This window comes from Tenrec ecaudatus, chromosome 11 (genome assembly GCF_050624435.1).
Source record: "Tenrec ecaudatus isolate mTenEca1 chromosome 11, mTenEca1.hap1, whole genome shotgun sequence".
Lineage (NCBI taxonomy): Eukaryota > Metazoa > Chordata > Mammalia > Afrosoricida > Tenrecidae > Tenrec > Tenrec ecaudatus.
The window spans coordinates 61,126,756-61,144,360 of NC_134540.1; positions in this window are offsets into that span (position 1 = coordinate 61,126,756).

Consider the following 17,605-nt stretch of genomic DNA (forward strand, 5'->3'; position numbering starts at 1 on the left):
GTTAATGTGATTGCAATTCCAATATGATTTAGATATTTGAATAAACTTGAAGGATGTTTTTCTAAATTTTAAAGAAATTCAGTCTACATGTATATTAACGCTTGTTGAATACATTTATATAAACACATGTAGAGTATGTATGTCTATTACATAGACATATATATGAGAAATTATACATATGTGAGAAATACTCATGTAGTTGTGCAGGCTCTCAAACCTCAATTCATGAGTCAGGCCTCAGGCTACTTTTCCTGTTGTGCGTGGCTGCAGAGACTGAAGGAGCAAATATTAGCAGATCAAATGGCCGTTTGCTACGTCACAGAGTTGAGATAGCTGGCAAATCATAAAATCTGTAGGTCAGAGGCCAGGCAACAAGCTAATATCTCATGAATAAGAGGTCAGAGGATAAGTTGCATTAGGATCAAGACAGAAAGAAGTTTTCCTGAACATCCATTTACATTGGTTGCAGGCCATACACCAAGGAAACTCCGGTGACCATTGATTGGCTAGTCACATTACATCTCAAAAGGGAGAACGATTGGACTCTGTCTATCAAAACTTTGAGAAACAGGGCCTCATTAAGTTTACAAGTAATTCTAACTGTAACATAATTTGATATCAGGGATTTGAAAGTTCAAATAATAATGAAAAATTGCTACACTTGTCTTAGAAAGGCTAAAAGCAAACAAGAAATGGCGATGCCAAGTTTGGGCGGGGCCTCCAGCAACCACATGCTATTCTATTCTTTGTTGGAAAACTAGTTCGTACAAGAATTTCTGAAGACAGGTTAGCATTTTCTTAGAGTTAAGCAAAGTCTTGCCATACAATTCTGTATTCATATTAATCAACTTATTTTCAAAGCTTATATTAAAAAAATAACCTGTATATGAATGTTTATCCCCCTCCATTTATAATTATTAAAAATGGAAATCAATCAGGTTGTTCTTGAAAAGATAAATAGATAAAATCTAATACATTCATACTGTAGAATATTATGCAGCTAATAAAAAAGAACAAGCTATTAAGCCATACCAAAATACTTGTAAATCTTAAATACATAGTACTAAGTAAAAGGAGTCAACTTGATTGATTCTGTTTATGATTGTATGACTCAAAATTAGAAAACTATATGATTCTGTGTATGATGTTCTAGAAAAGGCACAACTATAAAGATAGTAAATAAGCAGTCTGGGTATAGGGGGAAATGGGCTTTGAGTGGGCAAATCACTGAGATTTTCTTTGAGTAATGAAAGTATAACAAGCTATTTAATACCTAAAAGTACCACTTTGAACTTTTTTCCCTCCTGAATTTTCTCATGTTTGACCTTTACAGCTATTCACCTCATTAAGATATAATCTTTAAATTTCTCACCACATAATATTGTCATGAATAATTCAGAAAGCTGTACTTTTGCACATCTCAAGTCTTTGGCCAAATATTAGTTTAGATGCTGTTATGAAAGTATCTTTATTCCATTGGCATTTAAATCAGTTGATCTTTATCTAAGTAGATTTTCTTTCATAATTACTTGAGGTTCTCTTCAATTCAGTTGTCATCTATAAAACCACTCACTAGTGATATTTTCTTATAGGAACCCTAGTGAGATGGGATAACTCACAGACAGATTTTGGACTTCCAGTCCCTAAAATCACCTAAGAGACTCTTCAACTTGAACAATTAACCCCTTGTCAGTGTATGTGGTGTGTGTGTGTGTGTGTGTGTGTGTGTGTGTGTGACTAAGAATATCTCAAGAAAGCAGGGTTTTGAACCTAAGGGATACCTAAGTAAGAATCATCAGGGAATCTTGTTAAAATATGGGTTCTGATTTGGTATAGCTGGGTGGCAATGCAAAATTTCAGCAGGGGGTTGAAGCAGAATCTGCTGATTTGAAGCCCTGAGTATAAATTCTTAGGATCGCTGCCTCTTTTCCATAGCCAAATCAGTTTTTCTTAGCCTCAGATAACAAAGATTTGGCAAATAGACCTCTCTTCTACCTGGTCATTGAGATTTCCACTTCACAGTGACTGATGTCACTTCTGTGCATCACCTGGAAACTAGTTAGACATGCAAATGATCAGTTCCCACCTTAGACCCCCTGCATCGGGAACTCTAATTAAGCAATCTGTGATTACAACAACCTGTGCTTTAATAGGTCCTCCAGGTGCTTCTTATGCATGTTCAAATATGAGATCCACTGGTGTAGAGACCGCTATCAACTAATCTTAATAGGCATGCCTGATAAATAAAAGAAATAAAATATTTAGTAGATGAATTGAGCAATGCTCATTGCAATTAGAACAGTGATTTGCTCCTACTTAAGACATTAATTTATAGCCATGCTTCTATAAAATTCTGACTTAGTAAGAGATCTGAAGAAACAGATATGCATTTTCTCCCTGTTTGGAGGCTAGACTTCAGAATTCACGGCATTGAACTTCTTTCTCTCTACTCCAAGTGTAGGAAGATCCTTCCTTTGTAGCACTGGGTAGTTAGTTCTTGAACTTTTACACAAATCTTTACCTGGTTTCAGCATCCCATGGTGTAACTATTTCTATTTTCTTTCAGAAAATACCTGTCGCATAGGATTAGTGACCACCCTACAATGATTCCGACCTCTTTAACTGAAAGAGAAAGACCTTATTTCTGTTCTGGGAACCTACTAGTTATGTGTTGGGATGCTGTCCATAAGCTTGGTGGTTTGAAACCACAGGCTTCTCCAAAGGAGAAAAACGAGACTTTTACTCCCATCAATAATGAAGTCTCAGAAATCCAGCAAGCAGATCGAAGGTCACAATAACTCAGGATTGTCTTGATGGCAGTGAGTATTTTTCACTTGTTTGGTTTTGTTTTATAAAGGTTAGAATTTCAACTTATTTTCCTGGGGGGCCATGAATTAATACATTAACAGCTACCAAAACCGAGTGTCTTTCACTTTAATTGAATTTTTTTATATCCAAATGATTCTGCCTTTAAATATATTTATAATAATCAGCTTTCACCTTTTTTATTTTGCCATTCTTTAACAGAATATACTAGGATGTGAGAGATTCTAGTCCTGATAAATTTACCTAACACCTGTTTGTAAACTTCATAATGAAGGTAAACGAGCTAGCTTTCTGTGAATCAAATAATGAGGTATTGGAAATGTGACATTGTTTGGGATCTAATCTGCTAAGGGTTAGTGTGCTAAAACCCCAAATGTAAAACAACAACAACAACGACAAACACCTTTTAAATTTAATCAGGAGAGGTAGCAAACCCCATTCTTTCCTTCTGTTAAGCATTTGCGGAAATAAACTTATAATTCCTGGAATCAACCTGGTCTCTGGTTTTGGCGTAAACTGTGATAGACATCTGGACCTCATCTTCTGGCAGTAAACTCAGTTATTAATTGAAGAGTTCATTTTTAATGAAATTTGAATAAATAAATTGTCTCATTATCATCTCTATTTTTCTCATAAATTCATTCCACAAGACTTCATTTTTTCATCTGTTAAATAAAAGATGAAGACTTGGAATTAAATTAATCCAATGGGAATGTCTCGATCTAATAGTTTATCAGAAATGTTAGGAAATGATTAATTCCTTCATACTATAATATTTCATACTGAAATATGAAAGTACTTTAATACTTTTTCCAGCAATATTATGCTTCTAGACTCAAAACCAGGGAGCTTTATTTTGCTTCTTAATTTCTGCTTTTCCTTTCTAAAGTTAATAAAATTGGATAATCAATACATATGTACTTAATTCTTATGCTATATCAGACCCTTAAGTTTAGTTAGGTCTTTATATATATATACTGGGCATTAGGACTTACATCACATAGCTTAGAGTATAATGCAAATTATATGTGCATGTCTTATGTTATGTTTTTGTTCCTGCTTCATATTGAATAGAGCTGTCCAATACAATTCCTTGAGTTACATGTGTCTGTTTAATTTAAAATTTCAGTTAAATAAATTAAACAAAATGTAAAACTCAGTCTTCCTGGGCACATGTAAAGTCTGACTGGGTTTATTTGTCGGGTGTGACTCCCCTATGGAGCTGCACACACAAAGGGGCTGTTCTGTACTTCAGAAGTTGCCACTGCGCAGTGAAGAGCTACGCCAAACCAGCCATATTTTAAGCCATGATTCTCATGGTTTAGCAAAGCTCCCTGTGGCTTCAGTGTTTTGAGTCAGGAGCATTGAAAGTCATTGACTCAGTCACATTTCCCCTTATGAATTTGACTTTCTGTTGTATTTAAGCTGAATTATTATTCACTCTCACATGTACACAAGCTCACTTGTCTTTTGCCCTATTGGAAAAATATACATTAATCTGGAGAATAAAACATGAGCTTGAGTCTTTTAAAACTAGAGAATGAAAACAGAAATACTTTTAAATTCAAATAGTTTGGGCGTTTAAATTAGCAAACAAAGGAACGGACAAATATATTGTGTCAACTCAGCTTCTTATTCTACTCTTGCAAGCCATTAGGTCCTTTCTCAACACACCTTCCTTCTCATTCTTTTAGAATGCAATCCTGTCCCTCCTGAGCGTACAACCAACATACCCCTATTGAAACCAGGGTGAACTTGCTTCAAGGAGCAACAAGCAATGGTTCTGCATAGCATCTGCAACACAGAACCAGGGATTGTCAAAGAGGGTCACAAATGAAATACTGACATGTGTGTACAACAAATAGTTTTACATTGGTATATAGATGGTGTGTGTGTGTGTGTGTGTGTGTGTGCGTGCGTGTAAAGTCCAAGTTGATTTAAGCTCCAGAACTGCACTCTTTGCTCATTTCCAGACTAGGCCCTCTGAACACAGATTGCCAAGCCTTTCTTCGGAGGCACTTCATGGTGTGTTCAAACCACCATGCTTTTGATTTGCAATCAGGTGCTTAACTGTTTGTGCCAGCTGGGTATATATATGGAAGGGTTTCAAAGAATTAACTGAAAAAATTCATTACCTTTCATTTCTAGTTTCCCTCAAATATGCAGTTTTACATGCGGGAGAGAAAGGGAACTTCCGCATGGTAGAGCAGTGGTTCCCAGCCTTCCTGACGCCGTGGCCCTTTCAGACAGCTCCTCATGGTGGGGAGACCCCCAACCATAACATTATTTTCGTTGCTACTTCACCACTGTCATTTTACTAGTGTTATGAGTCCAGTGATCCCTGTGAAAGGATCATTCGACCCCCAAAGGGGTCTCGACCCATAGCTTGAAAACTGCTGGAATTGTGGGTTATGCCGTCTTCGTGTGATAGCAGCAAGTTCAGTCATTGGAACCCAGCAGCTGCTCCCTGGGAGAAATGTGAAGTTCTCTGCTCCGGTAAGGATTCACAGCCTCAGAAACCCAGCGGAACAACCCTGCCCTATATTATGAGATGGCATCTACTACGTGACAGTGAGTGTTTACAATTTTACATATAGTTATAGCTAGGTCTAGGGACTGAATATGACTTTTATACCTTGGAACAAATCCTGATTTGTTCACAATGGCAAATTTAGAAGTCCTAAGTTTTATCTATTTTTATTTTTTTCTATTAAAATAAATGAATTATATTTAAAGACACACCTTCATCTGCCTTGTGCATTTCTGATAGCACAATAAATAGTATGGCAATAGATTTAGTTGTCCTCTATTCATTCAATCTACTACTTTATATTTATTTATAAAATAACCTTGCAGGGCTTGTAAATTTCAGAGCTGAGACTGGAAAAGCAAATGAACTCATGGCTTGTTTTTATCAAATTTATGAATAATCATATGGATGTTTAGATTGTAACAGTATATTAAACAATACACTGAATGAAAAGGATATGCAGATGTTGTTTCTGTAGATATGACTGATATGCCACATATGAACAATGGTTATAGTTTTTGTTGGATACCTAATGTGCTTTGATATCATATAGGCACAGCAGATTATTTTGGATAATAAAATGTCAAATAGCTAGGGAATTTTAACTTGCACATTCAGGATATTTGATTAAATATCAGAAAACTTATATTCATGTTTTTTCAACACTTTCATTGGCATGATATGTATATCATACAATTCAACAGTTCAATTGCATCAAGAGGAGATGCACCATCATCATCACAATCAGTTCTAGGTCACGTTTTTCATTCTTGTTCTCATTGTGATTAGCTCCCCATTTCTCCAACCTCTCCTGACACACTCCCAAGGAGCCATTAACCCAGGAAATCTCTCTAGATTGACATGTCTTGGGTTACATATTGTATTCTGGGATGACTAGAGAAACAAATTCATAGACACTCATATGAGTGTAAGAAAGCGTTTTATGTAAAAGAGCAATGGATATTGAAAAACATCCTAGCCCAGTCTAGATCGAGTACATAAGTCCAATATTAACCCATATGTCCAATACTAGTTTATGAATTTCTCTTTAGACTCACACAGCCATGCAATAATGCCAAATGCAGGAAGATAGCAGGCCAGTGTGTGGAAAGGTTTGTCGATCCAGTGGCGGTTGAAGGATCGCAGCGCTGCCCTGAGTCTCCACGTGGCTCCTCCAGCTCCAGGCCTCTGGCCCCAATAGCATAGCTCCACGTGGCTTGTCAGCAGGAATGCCGGGCAGAGAGTGTCTCTATATCACCTGCAGCTAGCTATTTATCTCCTGAGTGCCTCCAGATGAGCTCATCAAGCTACAACCTGGTTGACAGGCTAAGCTCCACCCCTTCACACGCAATACTCTGAAGCTGACACCACATTATGTAAAAGACCAATGGATACCCCTACCAGACATATACCAAAAAACAGTTTAAAATAACATAAAAACTTCAATTGAAAAGAAAGCAGAAAATATTAAATCTAGAAGAAAATTAAGTGGATCATAAAGTAGATCAAATAAGTTTTTTAAACCTGAAGAGTTAGATTTATTATTTCATCGTCATGTTTACACAGATATTTCTAGCATTTGGAAAATCTTAACATTTGTTACTACTACGATATCCCTTTTTAACATTATCCATCTTTTAAATCATTTTATTTGGGCTCTCGCATCTCTCATAGCAATCCATACATCCATCCATTGTGTCAAGAACACTTGTGCATATGTTGCCATCATCATTTTTGAAACATCTTTCTGTTTGAGCCCTTGGTATCAGCTCCTCCTTTTTGTTCCTTCCTTTCCCTAACCTCCCTCCCGCATGAACCCTTGATAATTAGTAATTTTTTGTCATGTCTTACACAGATTGCTGTCTCCCTTCACCCACTTCTTTTTAGTTCCCCCACCTGGGAGTGGGGGAGATAGAGCACGTGATCAGTTCCTCCTTTCTACCTCAGTTCCTATCTTTCCCAGATCCTCCTGGTATCATTAACCTCATTATTGGTCCTGAGGGGTTCTCTGTTCTGTTCCCTGTGCCGAGAGCTCTTATCTGTACCAGTGTACATCCTCTGGTCTAGCTGGATTCGTAAGATAGATTTGGAGTCATAATAGTGTGTGTGTGTGTGGGGGGGGTGCAGTGGGTTATCAAACTGCAGTTGCAAAGGCCAGTGGGTTAAATTTTAATGTAACTGAATCTAGAACAATCCACATTCTAATGTATTCCACAATAGCAAGGTGATTCACATTTCTGGTCCACAGTCAGAGAGGATTCATCATGGACTTAATGGTAATCCATGTGCATTGCCCCTCATTTTCTTTTGAACCAAAAACTTGTAAAATGGCTCAAAAGGAAGGTATTACATTTTGACCTAACACCATCTGCCCTGATGCTCCTTGTCTGACAGCAGGTCTATCATGTGTTGTAGCTAATTCATTCCTCAGATATAATAATAAACATGGGACCTAGAGCAAAATATATTGTTTGCGTATGGTTTCTGTAATGCACTCGCTTATACAGCATTAATCTAAAAGCTTAAATTTCTTTACCACAATACCATTATAATAAACATAGAAATATAGAAAAAGAACACAAAACATAAAATTCCTTTTTTCTCCCTCTCAGAAAGCTTAGTATGTGAGAGTAGTTCCATTTTTGAGTAGTAATCACTTTTAAATTTCTTAAGTGATTTAAATATGTTAAAGACTAGCATAATCCCCAGTTATCAGCTAAGAAATAAGTATTTTCTGTTTACATCCTAAGTGCATGTTCTAACAAATAGAAGAACAAGGTGAAGAAAATAAGCTTTCCAAACTCTTCTAAATATACTGTTTTACCTTAGCCCTCTAATTTCCACTTAAAACTTTTTCTACACCTCCCCCTGCAAAACACCTATATATCAATGTCAATGCCATTACCAGGAGGATTATAAAACACATAGCTCTACCTTAATTTGCTGTGTGAATATGTTTATACTTGAAATGTGGAAACATGGGCCTGCTAACCAAAAATAAAAACCAGTGCTTCTGCTTCTGTAAAGCTTCTGCAAATATCTGAAAATCTGTGGAACCAGTTCTACTTGGTTCTCTATGGTCTCTGTTAACCACAGTCTATTTGATGGCAGGGGCTATCCAGGAGAGGCTAATCACAGCTATTCTTGGTTGTTCTTGGCATATTGTGCCAGACACTTCATAGGCATTAAAATATCTTCTCTTTGACATTTGGCTGCTGAAAATCTTTATGTTGAACATGAGATAACATGAATTCCCATGAATACATATATGGTAAATAGCAAAATAATCCTAAAACAAATAGTGAAAAATATTTTATGACATGGTAGTCCTTTTAAATTAAGTTTATATATTTGTAAACATATAATTGAGCACTGACATCACTTACGGGTTATAGTTTCAGCTGATAACAAAGTTTGAACCTTCAAACCCACCAGGAATTCCATGAAAGAAAAAATAATATTAAGGATCTCTCTTCCCTTAGAGCAGTGGTTCTCGGCCTTCCTAATGCGGTGACCCTTTAATATAGTCCCTTATGTTGTGGCAACCCCCCTAATCATAAAATTATTTTTGTTCCTACTTCATATCTGTCAATTTGCTACTGTTATGAATCGGGTAACCCCTGTGAAAGGGTCATTCATAGGAAACTTTAGGTTGAAATCAACTTGATGACAGTAGGCTTTTGCTGTTGTTGTTTGGAATATATATATGCAAAATCGAAGGGTTAAGTTGCTTCTTGCTATGGCTAGATATTGAAGAGATGATTAAAATGGAGGCAAGACTCTCAGATCCAGGTTAAAGTGACAATATACAGATCAAGTGTGGAGTTCTGTTTAATTATGCATGCAACAAAGTATAATAATATTGACTTACTTTACTATTCCAAATTAGCATTTTAAAAGAGTTACAAAGGAATTGAGAAGCATTGGTGGCTCTGTGAGCTAAGCAGTGACTGCTATCCGCAGAGTCAATAGTTCAAATCCATGAACCTGTCCATAGGGAAAGAAGAGCATATCCTCTCTCATAAGATTTATAGTCTCAGAAAAATTATATAGGGTTACGATGTGTTAGAATCAACTTGACTGCCATGGGTACATAATATTTAATTACTTTCTTTGTGTGTCTGAATAATTGGTTATATGTTCTTTTGTGTAGTGATCTACTATTCTATAATAGAAATGGAAAAGTGATAGATTTATATGATTTTGATTTTTTTCAATTTAAATAACATGTAAAACATTCTTGGACTCTTAAGTTGTCTCTTCAATCATGGCTCAGAGTCAGCGACTTGGCTGTGTATGTTTGAGAATCCCTCACTGCCATCAAGTTGTTTCCAACTCACAGTGACCTCATAGGTGGAGTTCATCTTAAAATAGCTAAATCGTCGTTGATTCAAATGGAGTAGATCTTTGCGTGTGACTCACAAAATGTGGTTCTCATCCTATGCACTGCAAAGTCATGGGCTGGTCTGAATAGAAATATTTGGTTAAAAAAAACTGCTGTCTTTCATTCTCATAGAAAATGGATATTTATTAAATGTTTTGTTTTATACCCAAATCATAAGTATTAAGGAGAAAAGTGAGAAAAAAACCCACCTATTTCACATAACACATATTTGTGTAAACTAGAACATAAAATACCAAAGAAAAATAAAACCATGAAACCAAGGTTCCAGTAGAGAATGAACAGAAAAAGTGATTTTATACAATCGACCTAATGAAATGGAATATACAAGAAAGCTTTGAGAAGTGTGTGTGTGAAAAGTCCATGATATTTTAATTCCATTTTTTCTGTAACCACTCTTAAGCTTTCCTGTGTACAGCAATCAGATAAAATTTACTTAGAATGTAGAACACAATCCAGATGTACTGGAACAGAGCTAAGACAACCTGGAAACAAAAAGAAAGGCTGCTTGAAAATAAATGGGAAGATGGCTTGGAAATAAGTGACTGAAAGTATTTAAGAACAACACTGAAACATTCTTTGGAAAGTTGAACTTCTTGGTAAGTGGGAAATTATTTAAAATGTAAAGGTATCCCTTGATAGTTCTCCAGGTGACAGAAGAGAAAGAGAACTTATGAGGCAGAGGAAAATTAATAAACAACACAAAATGTCTTTGTTTTCTTTAGGTCCAGGACTTTGTTACACAAACACATGAACATGGCAGGGTCATTGTGACGAAGTTCCCCCACCCAATGATTTTGATGCACCCAATGACTTTGATGCATGCCTCAAGTACCAAGAAAAAGGCCCCCAAGGGTCAGCTCTAAATGGTGCAGGAAATAGTGGAGACAAAAGGCTTATCGTATAGTCCTTAAAGTGCTATGGATTTGATATTTTTTCATAAAGTCTCCCATGGATCTCCCCATTTGGCTTGTGGTGTCTCTGGGCCCAGGTAGCAGAGACAAAGACTCTGCTGCCCTGACACAGGCTAAGATGCCCAAGGTGAATGGCCTGCAGGTCATAACTCCAAAAGCCTCTTACCATGAAGCTTTGGCCAGTGACACCCTCAGTGGTAGGGTGAGGATAGCTTGGCCTGTCTTAAGGATTGGCTGGGTGTGCCTCCCATACTCCCCAGCAAAGGAGCTTCTGACTGTCCATTGGCTGTAAGTATGGGGACAAATTCTCTTCCATGTATGTATATATACATTTATGTCTAAATGTAAATTTGCATAAATATGTACAAATTCAAGGATACACAGGTTTAAACAGTCTACTATTTCATGTTGTATTATTTTTAATAAAAATAATATATATTTAGGAAAATTGTTATCCTGCATAACCCCATTATTATAAATGTTTATAAATTTCCATTAAAATTCATACATATGAAAATTTATAAAATTATAAATATTAGTAAAGCTTAGAAGCTTCTCAAAATTTGCGAATGAATTTATAAATGATCATTAGTCTCACTACAAACCACTACTGTCAATTCTTCACCTACTTCCCTTACAGATTAATTGCAGCAATTTTTAAATACCAGAATGTTTACATAAATCTTCTGACATTTAGAAACTGTACCACTTTCTTCATAAGTGTGGTGCTATTGGTTCCCGAGCAAAGCTGCCACTTAGAGGACTGAAGTGCTCCCGATCCAAGTCATTGGTAGTTCAATAAAAAATAAATAAAATAATAAACAAATAAAATTTTCATGCTTGGAAATTTAAAATGTGTGTGTGAAGTTAAAATATTTTACATGATCTCTTTTCTCCCTCTATTTACACTATTGTATATATTTTCCATATGGACCTCCCCAAGACACTTATCACATAAACTGAAGTACCAGCAGATCAGACTGTCAGCCAAGGCACCTAATTTTACCACAAAAACTGTATTAACAATGTGCTGAAAAACTCGGCTTATACACAAGTATATACGGTATTTATTTTGGACTATAGTAAAAACAGAGATACTTCTATTTCCTATATGTTATTTTTAGAGTAGTTCTTAGTTTTGCATGATTTGATATTTGGGGAAATGGCACTATTGTGAAAGAGTGGGCAGTTTACAGCTGCTCCCAAGAAAGAAATGAAAGAAGTCTTTATGGATAAAGATTTACAGCCTGAATCAGAAGAACATGGTGACAATGAGTATTTCTTTTCTTAGAGAAACATAGATACAGAAAAGCAAGAATCCCAGAGGGTGCTAAGGACTACGAGTGTAATTTCAGCTTTAGAATTACAGCACCCAAACTCAGTACAGGACTTCAATCCAAGTCTGGAGTTTGCAGTCTGACATACTCAAAGCAATCTTGTAATGTTTTTATACTTCACATAATGCTTAATTAAAATTTTTACCACACGTATGTTCTTTTTAAAAAAATCATTTCATCAGGGGCTCTTACAGTTCTTATCACAATCCATATATCTATCCATTGTGTCAAGCACATCTGTACATATGCTGTATTCATCATTTTCAAAATATTTTTCTATCTAAGTCCTTGGTATCATCTAATTCCCTTCCCTTATGAACTCTTGAAAATTTATAAATTATTATTATTTTCATGTCTTACACTGACCTCTGTCTCCCCTAATCCACTTTTCTGTTGTTCATCCCCCTGGGAGGGGGTTATATGTCGATCCTTGTGATGGGTTCCCCCTTCTACCCTACATTCTTCCCCTTACCCTCCTGGTATCAATACTTTCATTTTTGGTCCTGAGGGGTTTATTTGTCCTGGATTCCCTTTGTTTCAAGCTCTTATCTGTACTAGTGTACATAATCTGGTCTAACCAGATTTTTAAGGTAGGATTGGGGTTATGACAATGGAGAGTGAGGAAGCATGAAAAAACTAGAGGAAAATTTTATGTTTTGTCCGTGCTATAATTCACCCTGACTGGCTCGTCTCTTCCTTGCGACACTTCTGTAAGGGGATGTCCAATTATCTACAGATGGACTTAAGTCTCCCGTCCACCCTCCCCCTTATTCAAATTGATATGATATTTTGTTCTGGGTCTTTGATGCCTGATACCTGATCCCATCATGTGGGTTCATCCATGCAGGCTTGGTTGCTTCTCAGCTAGATGGCGGTGTGTTTATCTTCAAGCCTTTGGGATTGGGGCTGGCCCCACAGACCTGTCTGTGGGTTCACTGTTTGTTGCATTCATGTCTTGGTGCACAGGGTTGAAGTCTGGTCCCTCTCTCCCTCTCCTGAGGAGGTATAAACAATACCCTCTCCTTGAGTGAGTTACTTTCACTGCTACTCATGCCTTTTTGTCCCCCTTTCTGAATTTATTTTCCCCTCCTTTTTTGTTGGCTGCCATATGTATTGGGTCTGGCCCCTGCCATAGTACCTGGACTTCACTCCAGGAATCTTATGTTTGTTCTAAGATTGTTTCTGTATTCAATTCAAGAAGAAAATGCATTTGCCTAACTGGGAAATTCATTTTGGTTGATTAAACACTGGAAAACAAGTGATAGTTGAAAAATGTTGGACACAGAGTTATCTTACCCCACAGATCTATGGCAATAGGTTGCTGTTTTCCAACATGGAGTGATAATGAGAAGTCTGGTGGTGGCTTCTTAAGTTTTTTTACATCTCCGTGAGCAACTTGATTTTCATTTAGTAATGCTAGAAAACCTCAAGACATTCATCTTTTCAATAATTACTTAAGAAAGAAATATATATTAAATATTTTTGATAATTGAGTTTTAACATTAGAAATATGTCAGCTATATTGTAATTGATTTGCTTTTGGCATTCATAACATTTTACAGGTTCTTTTTATTTAAGAAATTTGGTAGCAATATTACTGATGAAGATAATGATTTTATTTCATTAAAACATATTTTTCTTTTTAAAACTCATAATCTCATATTTTAAAAATTTTATATTGGGGAGATTGTCCTTAGCCTTATCTCTCCATATTATAATTTAAATGCCACTTTCACACTTCATCTGCATTAAATTGATATTTAATACTACCTTCATATTACATTTGTAATTGTCTATGAATTCATACTTCACACATCTTTTCATTTCATTTTCTGATTTTTCTCACAGCTCTTTTTTATTTTAAGACTTTTTAAAAATGCCATGACTTCACATATAGTTTTACTGACAGGGGAAAAAAACAAGATTTCATCAAGTTTATATTGTATATAACTTTCATATAGACTTGTTATTTAGTGTATTTATCATGAAGTCCTCTTTTTAAATTTTGATATCGGTTTTCCATAAGCTTTGATATCCTTGAATAAACTTTTATTTCTTATTTCTCTTCATTCAATAAGATGAGCCCTCCAAATTAATTTTATTAACTCAACAAGATTAGATTTAGTAACTGCCCTTTTCAAAACTGCCTGATGAGTAAGTACTATTCCAAGCTCTATATTAGTTCTACAGATTTGGCTGCAGATACAATGACTCTATGCCAGTTCCAAATTTCCATGGCAGGTTTTGGTCCAGTGGAGTTCTATTTGTCTGAAATATAGGTTTTCCTTTGAACTGATAGATACATGAATAATTAAAGTAATCATAATTCTCTGTCACATATTCAGGTTTTCTTTCTGACGTATGGCTTTTATACATATGATATTATTCCAATTGTGACATAACAGAAGCCACCAAACTACAGTTACTAGATATGTAACTGTCATTTACTGAATTTGACTCTATCACACTGGTACTTAGATGTGTGAGTAGAAAAAGCAGGTGGTTTCCTGTTGTCCAAATAAAGACAATTTCATACACAGATAGATTTCCAAGGTACAGGTGTGTACTAGGAGGTTTTTCTGATTGAGATGGTGAACTGGAAAAAGGGTAGAATGGGTTTCTTCATAGGTTCTGTACCTACTGAACAGTAGTGGTAGGTAAGTAATCTTCAGTTTAAGTTGGTGGTGTGATTTTTACATGGAATTTATAGGAATGGGAAGGAGTCTGGACTTTCTGAAAGTGAAAATGACTTGAATTACTTGATGATTAAGATCAAGGGTTCCAACCTTCAGTATAGATTATAAGTCAATATGAAGAAAACCAAAATCTTCACACTAGGCCAATAGTTAACATGATGATAAGTGAAGAAATATTTTAGTTGTGAAGGAATTTATTTTGCTTAGAGTCACAGTCAGATCTCATGGAAATAGTAGTCCAGAGAACATATGTGTTCAGCAGGCAATGTGGCTATCCTCCTTGAAAATCTACGTGGAATTCCTTTTCTCTGTTAATCTTTGCCATGGAAAGTCAAGAATTATTTGGTATAGGTTGGGAGCTTGAGAATTTGTTTTGGAATGTGGTGGAGTAGAATTTGATTCTTAAGTTTCCCTATCCACTGTTTTAGAGGAAATGTTGATTTCAAAATGACCACAGCAAAGACCATAAGTGAACCAGTTAGGAGGTACCTGATCAAAGTGGAAATGAACTCCATTGATCTCTCTCTCTCTCTCTCTCTCTCTCTCTCTCTCTCTCTCTCTCTATATATATATATATATATATATATATATATATATATATATATATATGTTTGTGTGTATAAGTATATATACACATACATGTATATGTACAGATATGCACATGCATATGTGTGTATGTATACACTGTGTATACACACATATATATATAGAGACAGAGATAAGTAATACAATTTATATCACAAAATGGTTCCCATAATTGTAGAAGTTGGTAACTCTAGCTAGACCCATTGAAACTTGTAGGTGAGATGTTAGGTTGGAGGTTTGTAAGGAGTTGCACAGCTGCCAATGTTAATGAACAAAGAAGCAGGAAAACTGCCAGCTGTTAGAGGCAGGGGAACTCAAGTCCGTGGTCACAAGTCAGGCATGTGATTGCAGAGCAAAAGAAGTATCGAATCAGCAAGCAAAATGGCTGGCCACTGATGGTGCCAGGCTCCACAAAGCATTAGAATTGGCTGTTGGCTGAAGTCCAAAGAACTTCAGATTGAGGGTTCAACTGCAAGATTCAGAAGCAGCAAGAAGAAGGGGGCAGCCTTTTGACAGTGTTGACTTAAATAGGAGTAGACAATATCCTTCTGGAACTTTCTTTTAATTGTTTCAAGCCTGGGACTGGAAAAAGAAGTTAGCACTTCACCATAATCTTCTCACAATGGCTTGACTGTTCACTGAAGAAACTGACCTGAAGTTGTACACATTCTGTTAAATCATATTATGGTAAAGTCCTGGTCCAGTCAAGTTCACTAGTTATTACAGATTGCATGCTAAAAATTACTATATTTTTCTACATAGTATTTTTGAGGCTAAAAGGAATACTTTCATAATTTACTTCTAAGAATTTTGGATGACACTCATTGACAATTTGAGGTAAAGCTAGTAAATAGTACCATTGAAGAAGTTATTACTTTGACATGAAAAATTCTGAGAGTAAAAACTCTCATCTAATTTCTTGTATCTTCAAACTCCCAATAATATTAATTATAATGACTTAAATATTTTAGTCCCTCAATAAATATTTACTAAATGATTGATGCTATGTTTAAGGTTTCTCTAAATAAAATTATTATAAGTTTCTCTGCTGTACTGTTTCCTTTCTTTTTTTGCATGCCTGTTAAATATTTCTATTAGTAAAACTGAAATGAGCTTGGAGTCTTTAGTGATGAAAAAGTTCATTTCAAACATATGAAAAATATAAATAAATATTCCTTTATCAAAATAAGCTTGGTATATGTCCCCTGGGGTGGGGACAAGGGGACAAGAAACTGTGGCAGGGGTCATACCCAATCCAGGGATACATAGGGCAGATGGGGAAAGAAAGAAGGAAGAAGGGTGAGGGAAGAAAGAGGGGGAAAGAAAGAGGAGGGTGGGGAAAGACCTGGGGAGTGGGGGAGCAGGGCACTAATCTACCCAAAGGAAGGGTGTTGTTTATAGCTCCACAGAGGAGGGAGAGAGAGACCAGGCCTCAAACCAATGCACCAAGATGTGAATACAACTTACCAGCACAAGGCATCTCTCACTGAACCATGGTGCTGCGGGGGATAGCACTGGAGGCACGGTGCAGGAATAGTGCACAGTCTGGACCTATCATCCTAGGGTGAGGCACTGAGGGCATGCAACAAAGCAGCAAGGGGAGCAGAGTGCGGAATCCCTAGGGAATGCCAAAAATGGAGTTTGGAGACAGAGTGTGGCACTCTATCAGACTTGACTAGAAAACATAAAGGCCAACAAACAGACCTTGAATTATTAATAAACTTTTCAATTTTGTCATTGGCTTTTGTTTGGTTATTGCTATTTTGTTTTTTGTTGTTGTAATTGTTTTGTTGGTTTCGAATTCCTTTGTTGTTTTATTTGGCTTTGCCTGGTTTTTGCACTTATTAATCTATTTGCATACCTATCTAGATAAGATAGGTGTAATAATTAATTCAGAGATGAAAAGAATGGGACCAATGGTTCTGGGAGGGGGGAGATTGAGAAAGGGAGGTGGGAGAAAGGAAGGGGACAGGAAACCAACCCAGAGACAAGTCAAAATCAGATGGTGCCCGGCTATCAGAAGATATAGCATCTGGGGTCTTAAAGTCTTGAAAATAAACAAGCAATAAATCCCACATGGAAGAACACACCAGCCTGTGTGATCACGTGGTTCTTAAGGGATCAGTTATCAGGCATCAAAGAACAAACTATCATATCATTGGGTGCACACCTCTATGATAGGATCGCTGAGGACAAACGGATGAATAAGCAAATGTGGTAAGGAAAGCTGATGGTTCCCAGCTTTCAAAAGAGATAGTGTCTGGAGTCTTAAAGGCTTGAAGGTAAACAAGCAGCCGTCTAGCTCAGAAGCAACA